This window comes from Triturus cristatus, chromosome 7 (assembly GCF_964204655.1).
Source record: "Triturus cristatus chromosome 7, aTriCri1.1, whole genome shotgun sequence".
NCBI lineage: Eukaryota > Metazoa > Chordata > Amphibia > Caudata > Salamandridae > Triturus > Triturus cristatus.
The window spans coordinates 1,151,069,339-1,151,085,926 of NC_140590.1; the positions used below are offsets into that span (position 1 = coordinate 1,151,069,339).

The window sequence follows — 16,588 nt, forward strand, 5'->3', positions numbered from 1 at the left end:
TACTAAGAAAGTGAATTTTCGAGCAGACTGCTGGCATGGCAAACACAAGGAAAATCTGCACCAGGTTGGATTATTATTATCTATTGCTCCAAAAAAGATTGCCTGGATTACAAATAGGAATACAATTAATATGATTTGTTTAGATCACTAAGGACCCGATGTAGGTAAAATTGAAATACCGAGTCCTTAATAGTGAATTTTATCGATTCGTAATTAAGAAGTTGGTATTTCAGATGTAGCTAAAAAATCGGTAAAAATCGGTAAAATAATACCGAATCGGTAAAAATTTGTAAAAAAAAAAACGAAACCCCATTACTGAATCGGTATTACCAATTCCTTAATACTGATTCGGTAATTAGCTAATCGGTATTTTGAAAACTAGCTAATTGTTGATTCAGCCAATCCTGTGCTTCCTCATTACCCCACAACCAGGAAGTGGCCACACCCATGCAGGTGCACTGATCCTGAAGCTGTTGGAGAGGCAGGGAGCACAGCAAACAACCCAGGAGCAACTTTTCACATTTTTTGCTGACATTCAAGACCAGAAATGGACAATCAGGATAAGGAGGCTGGAGAGCGCAAAAGGACACACAAGTTCAGTGAGAGGAAGCTGGAGGTCCTGATTGAGGAGGTAACAAAGGACCATGATAAACTGTTTGGAAAAAATTCCCTGCATGTCGCTGAATCACAGAAGAGGCGGATATGGCTGGTCATCCAGGAAAGGATTAATGCCATAGGTGTCACCCAGCGCTCCATTGAAGAACTTAAAAAACGCTGCTATGACCTCAGAAAGTGTGCAAAGGAGAGGTTGTCAGAGAGGATGAAGCAAGCCAAGCAGACAGGTGGAGGGAGATCCACAGCACCTGCACCAACTGCCCTGGATCTCCTGGTGGAGTCCACCCTCCAGCCGGAGAGTGTGAGTGGGATTGGGGATGCAGACAGCTCAGCCAGTGCTGGCAACAGGCAAGGTAAGATGCATGCACAGCATGCTGTGCCCCCCCACTCCCTAACCCCAATCCCCAATCCCCAATGAGGCAGTGTGATTCCCACTCCAGTACATGTTTTACTAAAAATCAGCAATACATTATGGGAGATGTAGTCAGAAGTAACACACATCATAACAGTCAGTCCACTGAACCCAAATGCATGGGACATATATCAGCAATTAGCAAGCAGAGGACAGTCAGTTTGATTGGCAGTCATGAAATTTATTATTACGCAAATGCTGCCAGACAAGTGAGCAAATGTACATTCTGTCTCCACAGGTGAGCCATCCCGCAGGGCTGCAGAAAGGGACACAGGAAAGGCACCCAGGAGAGAGAAAACGCAGGAGGAGGAGGTCTTGCCACCTGCACAGCACAGCACGCCACCACCACCATCACCACCGCCACCATCACCGCCACCACCATCAGCGCCACCACCACTGAGAGCCAGGAGGCACACAGTGGCTAGCCTCCAGCAGATGGAGGTGTCCAAGGAGCAAAAACCAAAGGAAATGATGGACGGAGTGTTGAACATTGCAAGCACTCACCCCCAGTCAACTGATCTGGGTTTAATCCTTCACCGTTCTTTAGCCCACTCTGCCACCCCAGTTCAGACATGGCCATATGCAAATCAGTCTGACCCTGTGCCTCATGGGAACAGTCCAGCCCAAACTGCCAAGCCATGTCTTCCCTGGACCGGAAACAAGCTTCCTTCCAAGGAGGCCAGCATAGGAAGCCAACAATCCACGCTAGCAACAGTGCAGGCACACAGTCCCCCACCGAGCGCGCCCAAACAGGTGTTAGACGCCGCAGAGCAAGGGCAGCCAGTCCTGTTGCACAGGGCGAGGATCCAAGTGTATTCGCCGGTCTTGAGGGGGAATATGCTCAAGGTGCAGCGCCTGCAAGGGAAAGCAATCAGATCAGTGCAACGGCAGATGGTCCACATGAATAGACACATGCTGGAAATCAAGAGGGCATGGACACCATGAACAATACTGTGGCTGAGTGCATTAGGGACATATCAGAGGCAGTGAGGCTGCTGTGCAGCAAAAATGGATGAGGATCATTTGGCGAGGCGCAGGGAGCGGTAAATTGGACAACTACACTAAGGCGGTGAACCGCCTCTCCACTGCCACCTCTGTGCTCTGCAGGTGCTCGGTGGCCATGCAGGAGGAGATGGCCCACTGCAGCCGTGACGTGGCAAGGGGGCTGGTCACAGTGACCAGTGGACTGGAAGTGCTGCAAACAAACCAAATAGCCACTACAGGTGCAGGTGATGGGGGGGGGGGGGTAGTGAAGAGGCAACTAGCCGCAGTTGCATCACGCCCCCGATAACCGAGTCCAGGAGGCGCAGCGAGCGGCACAGCGCTGCTACAGGACAGACTGCCAGTGAGGACAGTGTGCCCAGGGAACGCAGCAGTGCTGCGTGTGGGTGCAGGAAATAATGCCAGCCATCAGCTGGTATTGTGAAATGGGTGATGTAACCCATTTCGCCTTTGGAATGTCCATTGCACATTGGGCTTGAAAGATGAGGTCTTCATGTTGTGGCGGTGTGCTATGCTATTGCCTGAGTTAAGATAAATAAACCATTGTCACTCAATTACAGTAACTGGCTGTATCTCCTTACTTACTTTTTTGCGTGTGATCTCAGCCCATCTGTGTCTCCCATCTGGTGCTGCTGCCACACCTGCTGCGCTGTGCTCTGGCTGTGGACAATCCTCACCCTCGTCCTCGGAGTCAGTTAGTTCCACAGCTGTTCCTTACTTTGTGGCAAGGTTAAGCAGCATGGCACATGTTGCAATTATTTTACAGCAGATGATGGGGCAGTACTGACATGCACCTCCACTTTTGTGGAGGCAGCGGAACCTGCTTCTTAGGAGTCCAAATGTGCGCTCCACCACATTGCGCGTCGATCTATGTGCCACATTGTATCTTCTCTCACTTGGGGTAGATGGGTTGAGATATGGAGTCAGGATAAATTCCTGCACGGCATATGCGCTATCACCTGAGTGAGAAAGGAAGTGCCATTAATAACAGTCACAAATACATTCATCCAAGGTATACATCAGGGTGTGTCACATTGATTTATCTAGCAGGTATCCTTCTCCAAATTCGCCCCCACCCAGACGTGTGTAGATCCCCCTGTTCCTGAATATGTAGGAGTCATGGGTACTCCCTGGACATTTGGCTACAATGTCAGTGGCGATGTGGTCCGCATCGCATATTACCTGCACGTTGATGGAATGTGTAGATTTGCGGTTCCGATATATGTACTCTGTAGCTGCAGGTGGGCAGATTGGTATGTGTGTCTCATCAATGCACCCTATTACTTGTGGGAACTGTGCCTTTTGATAAAAATCCATCTTGGTTTTTTGCAGTTTTGCCTGTGTGCTGGGGAAGCGTATGTAGTGATGCATTCTTTGCATCATGGCATCCAGAAAGTGTTGACAAAACGGGACAGGCAACTCTGTGACACACCACCTGCCACAGCTATCACCCCCTGGTACCTACCTGATGCAAGTAGCTGCAGGCTACAGAGCACCTGAACATGTGTTGGTATAGCGTGCGCCCTTGGTGTCTGATGCTCCAGAAGTGGGTGCAGGTCCGGTATCAGGTCTAGGATGGTTTGGGGGTCTAGCCTGTACCTCTCATGGATTTCAGCCTCAGTCATTTGGAACAGTGTAACGCGCAGTCTGTACACGCGTTCCTCCCGTCTCCAGATCCTCAGTCCGGCTGCTTGCATACGAAGCCGCCTTGCAATGACGTAGAGGGCCGCCATTGTGTTCACACTGTTGCATTTTGGGGCTGTTTAAATGCAGTGCACCTGATTACCACCTGCTTTGAGTCAGTGGTAATTAGCGACTCCTAAATACCGAAAAATGGAAAAATCGGTATTTCTGAATTTTGGTACATCGATTTGCGAGTTTTTAAGGATTTCTTATTTAGTGATTCGGTATTTGGGGTTTCGGTGTCTGCTAATCGCAAATTAAGGATTCAGTAACTGGTTTCCCTTATTTTTACCGATTCCTTATTTGCGAGGGGGTTTGGTGTTACCTACATTGTACATGGCTAAATACCAGTCGGTAACGCCGAAATTCTGCGATTTTCTGCATTACCGACCGGTATTTAGACACCTACATCTGGCCCTATAAGATTATTTATAATCACTGTCAGGAAGTTGATTGAATAATTTGAAGGGTTTCTTAAAGAGCCTCCGATTCCTTTGCTCCCGCTGGAAGCTGCGACGCGACTGATAGAACCTCAAACCATAGAAGACCAATGGGAATGTCTGAAACCTTTCGGTGATCAGTGGTATGAAAGCAATAGCTCTGGTCTGCGAAACACACAGCATTGAGTTCCTGCCTGTGGAATACTGCTGGGCTAGAAACTAAGGTGACATTGCGGTGTGGCAGGCAGCATTTGGCAAGGTTGTGAGTGCACCGCAAAATGGGCAGATGGGAAGAATGCAGACAAGGTAACAAGCAAGTTATAATGAAGTCTGCAGACTTAGCAGGGCACCATGAGATGCACATGTTGGTTAGCGGCCTGTCCTATCTTTTTATTTGCGGAGTTCTCCATCCCAACTGAGGGGTAAGTGCAGTCCTAAACTTACTATTAACTGGTAGTTTGTGAATACAGAAAAAAGTAAACTTACACAAAAGTCAGAATTTACGAATGGGGCTGTTTGTTTCTTTGCTGAGGATTGACAGATAGACTAGTAACTGCTTAGTGGACCAGTGCAGAAACTTGGTGAGTGCACACTGCACATGCAGCACAGAAACACTAACTGTAAGGCTGCATCTCATATCTGCTCCATATGAAAGTGGCAGTATCCCAGTACAGTCTGGTTTGCAATGTTTAATACACCCTCTTATGAGCTGGGTGTTTCCACATGGTAAGACAACCAATATTTGAGTCTTCTTCCCTGTTAGGCAGGAAGGAAGTATGTCATGAAAACATGGTCTGCACGTAGCCCATGTGTATGTAGTGCATCAAGCAAACACAAGATGATGGACGGAGCGCTGAACCTTTTCAGACACTCACACCAAGTCACAGATCTGGGTTGAATCCATCATCGTTCTTTAGCTTACTTCGCCACCTCAGTTCAGACCCAGCCATATGCAAATCAGTCTTGACCCTGTGGCTCATGGGAACAGTCCAGCCCGGACTGCCAAGCCAGGTCTTCCCTGAACCGGAAACAAGAATCCTGGGACCTGTTTCACAGTGACACTCCTTATCAGCCAGATTAGCTTGAATCCAGTGGCAAAGTGAGCAAGAAACCCACGTCCGGGCATACCCTGCCAACTTAGGGTGAATATAGCAAACACAAGGAGATGATGGATGGAGCGCTGAAGCTTTTCATCCATCATCGTTCTTTAGCTCACTTCACCACCTCAGTTCAGACCCAGCTATATGGAAATCGGTCTTGACCCTGTGCCTCATGGGAACAGCCCAGGCCGAACTGGCAAGCCAGGTCTTCCCTGAACCGGAAACAAGCATCCTGCAACCGGTTTCGGGGTAACACCCCTCATCAGCCAGGCTAGTTTGAATCCAGTGGCAAAGTGAGCAAGTGACCCACATCTGGGCATACCCTGCCATCTTAGGGCAAACAAAGCAAACACAACGAGATTATGGACTGAGTGCTGAAACCTTTCAGACACTCACCCCCAGTCACAGATCTGGGTTGAATCCATCATAGTTCTTTAGCTCACTTCGCCACGTCAGTTCGGACCCAGCTATATGCAAATCAGTCTTGACCCTGTGCCTCATGGAAACAGTCCAGCCTGAACTCGCAAACCAGGTCTTCCCTGAACCGGAAACAAGCCTCCTGGGACCGAGTTCGGGGTAACACCATTCATCAGCCAGGCTAGCTTTAATCAAGTGGCATAGGAGCAAGGGACCCACGCCTGGCATACCCTGCCAACTTAGGCCTAACAAAGTAGTGCTTCAGCCAGCAGATCGACTGGAACAGTTAACAGCGGCTGAGATTAATTCAAGTGTGCCATCCATCACCTTTTTGGTCTCCTCAGTGTGATGCCCTTGGAGTAATGGGTATGCCCAGACTTGGGCTCTGTGATCCCAGTGCTGCAAGAGTCAATCAAACTGCATCTCACTGACAATGCTCTGTAGACTGAAACAGGTCTTGAGTTGCTTGCTTACTATTCAGAGGGACCTGGCCTGGCTGTTTGGGCTCAACTGGTTGTATTGGAGCAGGCCCAGGTATTAGGGTAGTTCTTGTCCGTAGTGGTACAGTGTGCAAAAACACGATGGACTGGAATGCAGGTACGGTAATTAGTAAAGTCTTATTCTCGCCTTGTGCGTGAGCATATCTCTCTCTCTCCCCCCCACTCCCACTCCCCCATACATGCTTTGCTCTATGTGCTCACCTCTGTAATCAAACAAGCGTCCCGTGGGACTCATTTAGGTGATTACCTACTGTGTGGCTCTAAGGTAATCAGATAAATCAAACGTATGTATTTGACATATCTGTACCATCACATACAGTAAATCAAATGAAAATAAATCAAGCAAAGTCTCTTTTCTCTTTATCTCAGATGTAGTCATTCATCTGATGTGTATATCAATCCGGGGCTATATATACAGTGAATCATAGTGCAGGCAACACTGTGCTAGTGAAAAAGGTAACGTATGTAATACAAGAACATACATAGATGCTGGATAACCCAAGGTTGATATTGTTTTTCAACAAATGCTCACAATTGATTGCGTATAAAATGTCATCATATGTGCCACATTCAGTGCTCATGGAACTAACAAGAGAAGGGGGTGTCGACATTTCGACCTGGTATTACTGGATGGGTCACATCAGGACATGGTCATCTGTCTAATGCAGCATCATAGTCGTAAGCGGGTAGGTACCCAAATAGGTCACTGTCTGTAAGTCCAAGTCTTACTAGACAGCAACCCTGGCCAGAGTTTGGGTAACTTCAAACCACAAAGAGCTCCCCCGTAATGTTAGGACTCACAAGCAAATCCAAGAGAAAATTCCGCTATGCACATGTGAATACACCGCTGTGCTCTGTATCAATGTCAAAAGCACAGATACAGAGCACGATGTTGTATACACACATGCATAGCAGAACTTTCTCTTGAAAGAAAGTACTTTCTCTTGAAGGTGAGAGTTAGGAAGACTCGAATGAATATGATGGAACACATGGAAAAAAAGAAGAGGGAGTCTAAACAAACAGATTTTGTAGAGGGCCAGGTTTTCAACATTAAAAACAATTCATGGCTGTGAAGGAAAAGAGAATGCCAGGTATTTTGGTCCCATCAAACTTGTAGACAGTCTCTCAAGTGCCATGAAAGTGGAGGAATGTAAGTTATAGAATTTGCAAAATGTATCAGCTTGTAGGTATTTCTCTGAACATCAGAGGGTAAAGAAGGACATGTGTTCATAGATTTTCAGGATCTTGTTGCACCGTGGCCAGAAACTTGGTAAATAATTTGTCATCTCATTGCTGAATAATACGATACTATACAAGGCATACCTTGCTCAATCTTTCCCTGTGTTAATGGGGCTCCTTCCACTCTCTCTCTCTAACAAACAGTTATAGATCCTCTTTATATATACACGCTCCCTTTCCTTGAAAAGGGACTATTTCTTGCAAGGGATCAGGTACCCCACATCATGACTGTATGAAGCTTCTGCATCTGTCCTGATTCTCTTCCCTCTTATATCCTCCATCACCGTGGTCTCCGTCTCCTGTTTTTGGGATGACTGTATTCTTTGTCACTTCCATGGCCACTATAGGTCAGCAGCTTTGGCCACTATTCGCTGTTCTCCTCCATCCTTCCTGTTCAGATCAACTCTTCCTTTCTCCACAGGTTTAATAGTTTGGGACTTCCCCTCCAACTCAAACTGGAGGCCAAAGGGGAAAGTCCATCCTTAGTGGGTTTCCCCCTTTTAAACTTGTCATTTATTTTCTTTAGCATTCCCTCTTTGACAGAGTGATTTAGGAAGATCTTGCAGCAGGAGTATTATTTGTCTCCTACAGTCTAAATCCTTCCATCCCTTTACTGCCTTCATGAGGCAGTCTTTCATGGGATATGAGCGGAGTTTCATTAGACTGTCTCTTGGCTACGTGACTTCCTTCCCTCATCTGCCCACTCCATATGCCTTTTCTAGTTTTACCAATTATTATTGTATTGCTTCCAGAACTGCCCTGAACAGAGCATCCGCGTAACCAAGCACATCTTCTCCTACTTTTTGTTCCAGGATGTGTCTAATACGATCGTTCTCTCACTGCAATTGGTTTTCCAGGTCTTCTCACTTGACTTCGAAGAGCACCAATCGCCATTCTAGTGCTTGTTGGTCTTGCTCCTTCCCATCTTTTCTTATAATTATACCTCCATATCTTGTGGGTTCATTGATTTGCATCAGCTACCCTATGGCTTGATGCAAAATTCCATGCACACGATTATATTATAGGAAAAGATGTCTGAGTGCAAAGTGTGAGCACAAATTTAACACAAGTACAATGATTCTTGTTTTCTTTTTCTTTTTATTCTTCAGGTCTTCAAACAGCCGACACGTGTTTCGTCGCTAACATGGGCAATCGTCCAGCGACTTTATCAAGGCTTTCTTCTTCGTAAATCTTTCCGTTGTCTGTGGTGATATTTCCACCCCACAGAGGGGTTCTGTTCTCCTATACGTCCACTGGTGTGATCTATGGGTCGCCCAAAGTTTCTGGTTTCGCATAAGATTCGTTATCAGTCGTATTTCATGGTCTCCGATGGACGTCTATTCTCAGACTATTGCACCTCCCACTACAGCCCCCAGTATCATGTACCCAATGTCTCTGCATCGAGCTGATTCAAGTACTGCCCCATTATTTGTCCCATAGGATCACGCCATCACCCACCCATATCTTATGCCCCATCATATCCCAAGCCATCACCCACCACTCCTCCATCTTCGGTATCACCAACCACACCACCCGGCCCTCTCCGAGTATCTGTGAAGGCCACTCCATCACATTTCTGCCTCATCGGTCCAGCTGATAACAAAAAACAGAACAGCAGCTTCCCTTTCTGTCAGGTGTGGGTTCTCCTGGGACTCTTCATCACTCTCCTTCATTTAATCCACCATTGTTTCCTCCCTGTCTCACTCTACCACCTGCCTTTCCCTACTACCCCAAAATCTACCCACTCCATTATGCCTCCTCTGCCCCCACCAGGAACTGTCCCTCACTGGATCACTCCATTACAATTCACCAAAGCATCTGCTCCTCCCCGGGTCAAACATCACTGTCACGTCCATCGGTAAGGTCAGCTCAGCCTTCCATGTGTCTCAGAACCAATACATTGCACAGTAATAAAACCTATAATTTCCAGCTCTTAGAAACAACAGAATTGCATTATAAAGCACTACATAAAAGCCACGTCATTATTATTAATATTATTATTGTTATTATGAATACCCTCCCTCCTTTAGAGTCCAAAAGCCTCTCTTTCCTTGGATGGGTCGATCAGTATCCTTTTCTATTTCTACTGTTTCTACCCTTCCAATCCAGATGCTCCATCACCCTCCCCTTCCTTCACTATCCTGACTGTCTTCCTAGGGTCCCTCTCGCTCTTCCTCCTCTTATGCCACAGCATTTGATCCTCACAGATGACTTCATTTCCAGTTTTTTATTCTCTCCTTGTGTCCCTTGTCTCTTTTACTGCCTTCATTACACCTTTCCCAGGGTGTTCCTGCTCCCATCCCCTGCCGCGTGAGGCTAGCCTCCCAGAAACAGATACTGTTAATTATAATAATAAGCAAGCTTGTAAAGCGCCTGGTTACACCACTACACTGTTAGCGGTGTAGCTGGGAAAAAGGCTGAAATCATATGTGAAAGCATAGACAAAAGCCTTTCTTTTCTATTAATAGGAATTGCCTACATCCCATTATGTCCTTCTTGCACGACAGAGACATCAGAGACGATACCCAGATAGCATTACAGTTTCCTGACTGCGCATATTTTCATTAGTGATTACATCCAGAAAGTTATTTTTTCCTAGGTTTTGCTGTGGGAGCTGACCAATGCTATTGCCAAGTTCTTCAAATTTGGCCTCTTTTCAGAACAAAGGGGAATATTTACCAGGAAGAGGCGGAGCACGGGTTTAGCCACCTTGGCTTAACAACACACTCCGCCACTTCCAAAATGCAGGGCTGCACGGTATTTACAAGGATACGGTGCAGCCCTGCGTTTCCTCTGGCGATGGCGCTAATTTTAGCTGCCTAGCTCCAAAGCATTGGTACAAGGGTGCCTGCGTTGTAGGGGAAGATTGTTTATGTGCTGGAAGGTGTCTCTTCTTGCACATAATCAATCTGAAACGGCATAATGAAACTTCTATGTGTGCTGCATAATGCAGCACACATATAAGTTGCAAAACGCCACATCATAGAGTCAACTGTCAAAGTAGTTTCCCGTATATACAAACTAATGCTAGATTACAGGAAAAATCAGTATACCAAAGCCAGATTAGAATGGCAAGCAGACTTGAGGGAGACCTTGGATGATGATATGTGGAAATACTGCTGTGAAAACACAAAGCGAATATCCTTGAATGGGAGGCATCGCTTAATTCACTTTAAATTCCTTAACAGAGTCTAATATACACCGGAACGACTGCATAGAAACCGGGCTCCGTCAATCAGCTGACTGTGAACGCTGCAGTGCTAGTCCGGCAGGGTTTTTTCACTTAGCCTGGCTGTGTCCAGGAATTGCACACTTCTGGGATTTGATATTTAAAGCTCTAGGAGCCATTACATCCATGACACTGACCCCAGACCCCCGGTTAGCGCTGTTAGGCTATTCTAAAAACTTCTCAAAGGCAGTAAGATGCTTAGTGGATATGGGACTACTTCTAGCCAGGCGTAGAGTAGCTATTAGCTGGGCCCGCGGTCCGACTGCCACAATGGCGGGTCGGTCCAAGGATTTGGTATACTGCAATACACAGAGCTTTATAGTGAATTGCTTTCACCCCGGAACCGACCCAAAAGTTTCTGTGGTCTCTATCAAAGCTACACTGCCACACACTATACTGACATCACTCATGCAGATAGACCTGGTACAGGCACTAACTAGACGCCAGATGGTACACACAGTAATAGACCTATGGCAGACACCTCCTGATAAGGCTACCACATCTAGTGCAGACCGCAGAAGCCGCCAAATGAGATTTAATGCTGAGTTTTATTATACTAGAAGTCGCACCCCTTTGATGTAGTGTCATTGAAGGTTCGACTTGCCTCCACAGAGTTAAGGACGTGAATGTGCACGATCTGAAACAAACTAAATATGATGTAATTCATGATGTTTTTATATTTTATGCTAAAAGGAACGCATGTATTTTGTATGACAATAAAAGTTAATAAAAGAATAAAAAAGAAGTTGCAAAAAGCCATTTTTTTAATTGATTGTTTATGTCCCGGGAGGGTAACCTACCTGCACATAAGCAATGAATGGCCTTTTGCTGTTTCTTTATGTGCTGCATAACGCAACACACATAGAAACAGCAAAAACGGGGAGAAATTAAACATTTCTCCTCGTTGCGCCTGTTTAAGACCAGGTTTTTGCTGGTCTTAATTTTGGCGCTGCCCCATATTTACGCTGCTCTTGTAAATATGGGGCAGTGTCAAAACAATGGGTGTTGTGGTGGAACGCCCACCACAACACCCATTGACCATCGCTTTCACGCTAAGTATGGCGTGAAAGGGGGCTTTATTGCCTTGTAAATAAGGCGAAGCCCATTTCACCACAGGAACGTCACTAAAAGTGACGTTCCTGTGGCAGTAGGGGCTTGTAAATATGCCCCCCAAGAGTCTTTACCATGGTATTGACTTCAGTGATTGATTCTCATTTGCTGGAGGGTTTATATATTTTCTTACCTTCATGATTAGCTAATTAGAGCTTCTTCTGACATCTAGAAAGCCTGTAGTCATCTGGACTGAACTTAATTTTTTGTCAAATGTTGCCAAATTGCATCTCCATCCATCTCAAGAAAGACCTTTCATAGGAGCCCTCTTCTTCCAGAAGCAAGAAGAATTTCCTTTCAGTGCCACTTTAATCACCAGCTAAATCATCCATCTGCCTCAGGCCAGTGTTGGTGGAAGGTACCAGCCCTTATGGCAGTCATTGTTGCATAAACTGAGGGGCATATTCACAATATTTTGGTGTAGGGTAGCGCTGCAAGTCTTCTAGCTGCGCTGCCCTACGTCAAAAGATGGGAGGGGTTAATGTGCCATATTTACTAGATACAGCGCATTCCTGTCCTTTCTGCCAGCGCCGGCGAATAAACTGCAGCCGAACGCCAATGCAGGCACCCTTGCACCAAGGTGCAAGGGTGTCTGTGCTGTTTGCATGAATGTTTTTGTGCAGGACGGGGCGCCTTCCTGCACAAAAACAATCAAAGAAGGCGTTTTTCTAGTTCTGTGTGTGCTGCAGAATGCAGCACATGTGGAAGGAGTAAAAAACTACGAGAAATGTAAACATGTCTCCTCGTTACGCCTGCTTTTGGAAGGCATTAGTTTTGGCGCTGCCCCAGATTAACGCCATGTTGCAAATGTAGGGCACTATCAAAAACCAAGGGTGTTGCGTGGGAACACCCACAGCAACACCCATGGAACGCCCCTACCATGCAGATTAAGGCATTGCCTTACTCCATATTTACAAGGCCATGACAAGCCACGAAGGGTGGTTCTCGTGGCCTTGTAAATATGGGCTGGCAAACTGCACCTCTGGAGCGTCACAAAAGTGACGCTCTAGCGGTGTAAAATTGTCGCAGGAGCATTGTAAATATGCCCCTGAGTCTTTGGCTCAGCTCTACATGATTTGTTTTCACACCCACGGGTGACACAATTGAACTTAGTCCACTGCACCAGCGCTGAATGTGAAACACAGGTTTTTGTAGCACCGCAGAACCCTACCCAGTACATAATTACACATCTTCAAAGTGAAATGAAAATGGATCTCTGCGCTAGAAGACATCATCCCCGCAAAACCATAAAGACAGTAGTACCTTGGACATGTCATTACCTAAGACTGTTGGTCCTTCGTCTCCTGTCCCGCTATATGCCAGAGAAGCACGATTATGAAGTCCTATCCAGAGACAGCAGGGATTACACAGGATTTAGAGTGGTGGTTGTTTATAGGATATTTTCAAAGAAGAATTCCTCTAAATCCCCCGATTCTGGTCACTTTGACCACAGATAGCAGCCAGTGGGGAAAGGAGGCAACTCTGGAGGTAATGGGCCTGCAGGGTCGTTCGCCGCCTTTGGAAGCTCGCCAATCATACATTTGGAAGAAATTATTGGTCAAACTACGTTCTATTCAGGGATTTTCTTTCCATGTACTGGGGAAAGCTATTCTAGTGTGGACAGACAACCATGTTGTCAAGGTGTATGTTAATCGACAACAGGGCACGGAGGGGCCAGCAGTACATCAAGTAGCTTAGAGCTTTTGCACTTGAGCAAAAAGTTATTTATTGTACTCAAAGTCTGTGTTTCAGGAATTGATAATTTACTGGGAGACAGATCCTCCTGGGTTCATTCCCCGTCAATACCTTATCATCTATGTCAGGAAGTTTTCCAATGCCTCATTTGCTCATTTTAGTCAGCCCTGGTTGTCGATGTGATTGAATGTTTGCAAGGCAGTACTCATATATTTAGAAAGAGCTAAGAAAGTTTGATATTCTGAGCCTCAGTTTGTTTCCTTTGGACCCTCCAAAAAAGGAACAAGCCCACTACAGCCACCATAAGCCGCAGTGTATGCCTGGCCATATCTCTAGCCCAGGTATCCATAGGAGAAAAGGCCCCAGCAACATCTCCGACATGTTCTGCAAGAGGAGTGGCAGCCCTATGGGCAGAAGCTAGTGGGACTCCCTTATCAGAACTATGTAGGACAGCCACATGGCCTCTCATTCAAACCTTTGTTTCCCATTATCGACCTAATTTGACAGCAACAATAGTAGTGTTTTTCATGCTGGGGTGTTGCATGCTGCTTCACTTTGACTGGGTTTATGAACATTTTGTGTATGTCAACATTTATCCGGGGTCCTGGTTTTCTTTTGGTGCCTTCAGATTTTGGGGGCTTTGTATCTCATCATGCAGTAAGGACAGGGATGAGGTCCTTGCCAGCAGTATTCGTTACACTGAGCCATAGTCTTCCCCACCACAGTCCTCATCACACCCTCCTTCCCTTGCTTCCTTGTCACTCTAAGGTCACAGGTTACGTTGCTTGGTACCTGCAGGACTGGCGCAGGAAGGACACAATCAGCTATATGGAAATTGTGTTTTTTGTTTTGTTTGTTAATTTAAAGGGAGGAAAGGCTTTTGTTTTTGTTTTCAGAGGCCTTTTTCCAGTTATATTGCTAAGAGTATCTGTCTCTGCGAAGCTGGCTGCACAGAGTAAGGACTTGAGCAGAAGTCTAGGACTAGGCAAAGTGAAGATTTCCAGTAAGTAACTGAAGCATTACCTAAGTCCACAGATACTCCATCGCCTTCTCTCCTCCTGCCCGCAGTAGCTACGCATCTAGGGGTCACAATGTCAAGCCGTCTCTTCGAGGGTCACTCTTTCATCCACATGTATCTGTTTCTCCTGCGTAACTGTGTTATACCACCACAACACACCCTCCGGGTTCACCCCCACCCACTCGTATCTACCACTCGTGTCACTTCGTTGAGCTCTTCCAGTAACTGATCATCACCTGCACCTCCCTGTCAGGGACATCTTAAGGATTTTGGGGGTCCTGGGCCAAACCTATTTTTTGCGCCCCTGCTCGGAATAGCTTGGAATTTATGATCTAATTTCAGCTCTTTCATGCCCTCTTTGGCCAGGTCACTGATAGTGCACAGGCACACTCATCCAAATTTTAAATGTGTTTACATCTAATTTTCAGGGATTGTGACGTGTAATATTGCTGCAAATAATCTCTGTGACACCCTCCTATTTCTCATATGTGAAGTCCTGTTTTGATTTCAAAGAAACGTTTTTATGGACGTGGTATTACACCTAAACTCCAGATTTCTCTGCAAAATGTTTGTAATAGACTCACACATCACCCATATTAAAAATAAATTAAAGGAAAACATTATTTACAACAATCTCTTTAAAAATTATTCAGGGTCACAAGTACAAGACTTTCTGCAGAACAGAGCTGGCTCTATCAGGGATCCCCCTGAAAGGCTGGAGCCCTGGGCTAAAGACCACGTTGCCCATGCCTGAAAACGTCTCTGCCCCAGTGTCTTTCCAACGCCTTCCCTGTCTCTACCACTTGCGGGGTTTCACTTACTTTTCTGTCACCAGCATCTGCCCCCCCTCCCCCCACAGTATCAAGCGACACCGTTCCTATTTCTGCTGCATCCATTATGTGCCCTCCTGAAGAGTCACTCCGACAACTCACCTCAAATTTTGCCCCTCTAAATCTATCTGTGAAGTCCAGCCTCCCCACCTACATACCCCTCCAGGATCACTTACTACTCCCTTAAGTATCTGGGCGCACCCTCCCCTCTTGCCCTCTTCAGCCATTCACGTCCCACTCGGCGCTCATCAGTGTCCCACTCACTCTCTCGTTGTTACCCTCACTCACCCCATTTTGAACACTTCCCGCTGTAGCTCATTCCCTAATATCATCTGCTCCATTACCCGCGCCCCCGCCCCTGTATATGTTTAATCAGACAGGCCTCGCCGCCTGCGCTGAATGAATATGCATTAGTGACCAGCTCTGATTTAATTTCAGATCCATCACTCGGGGCCCCAGATAGACTCGCCGCTGTAATCAGACTAATATCCCGTCACCTGGGGTTAATGGAAGCATCCGAGCCTCCTGCGCTCCGCTCAAGAACCATATTCCATTGCGTCATCTGCGAAGACGGCGTCTCAGCCAGTGACCGGGGTGGCCTCGAGGACAAGGACCACGGGGCAGGCGGCTCGAGCCACAGTCTGGGGTCTTATCATCGAGCCCAGGCGCCCTCGAGGACAAGGACCGCGGGGCAGGCGGCTCGAGCCACAGTCTGGGGCTGGGATCTTATTAGTGACCGGGGTGGCCTCAAGGACAAGGACCGCGGGGCAGGCGGCTCGAGCCACAGTCTGGGCTCTTATCAGTGACCGGGGTCGGCGGGGTGGCCTCGAGGACAAGGACCGCGCGGCAGGCGGCCCGAGCCACAGTCTGGGCTCTTGTCAGTGACCGGGGTGGCCTCGAGGACAAGGACCGCGCGGCAGGCGGCTCGAGCCACAGTCTGGGCTCTTATCAGTGACCGGGGTGGCCTCGAGGACAAGGACCACGGGGCAGGCGGCTCGAGCCACAGTCTGGATTCTTATCAGTGACCGGGGTGGCCACAAGGACCGCGCGGCAGGCGGCCCGAGCCACGGTCTGGGCTCTTATCAGCGAGCCAAGGCGCTCTCGAGGAACGCAGACCAGGGTCGGTACTGGGACAGAAGATAGGTCCGGGCACCAAAATAAACGAGAACCCGATTAGTGAATTAGAAAGCTAAACAAAACCCCGCAAATTGGGCCAGTTTGAGCTTAAAGACGCGTTGTATGAGTTTTGCAAGGTGCAGAAAATTGCATGGATATGAGCTTGCTGAAGCCAATGGTTG

The 16,588-nt window shown here is 47.1% G+C and overlaps 1 long non-coding RNA gene across 1 annotated transcript; it reads right to left on the reverse strand.

Annotated features, from left to right (window-relative positions):
- Positions 1 to 1,762: 1,762 nt before the first annotated feature.
- On the reverse strand, positions 1,763 to 15,924 carry LOC146811299 (uncharacterized). The gene is made up of 3 exons (XR_014965808.1): positions 15,788 to 15,924; positions 2,615 to 2,988; positions 1,763 to 1,882 (listed from the first exon to the last, which is right to left on the reverse strand). It is a non-coding gene; the product is annotated as an uncharacterized LOC146811299 (long non-coding RNA).
- Positions 15,925 to 16,588: the final 664 nt, after the last annotated feature.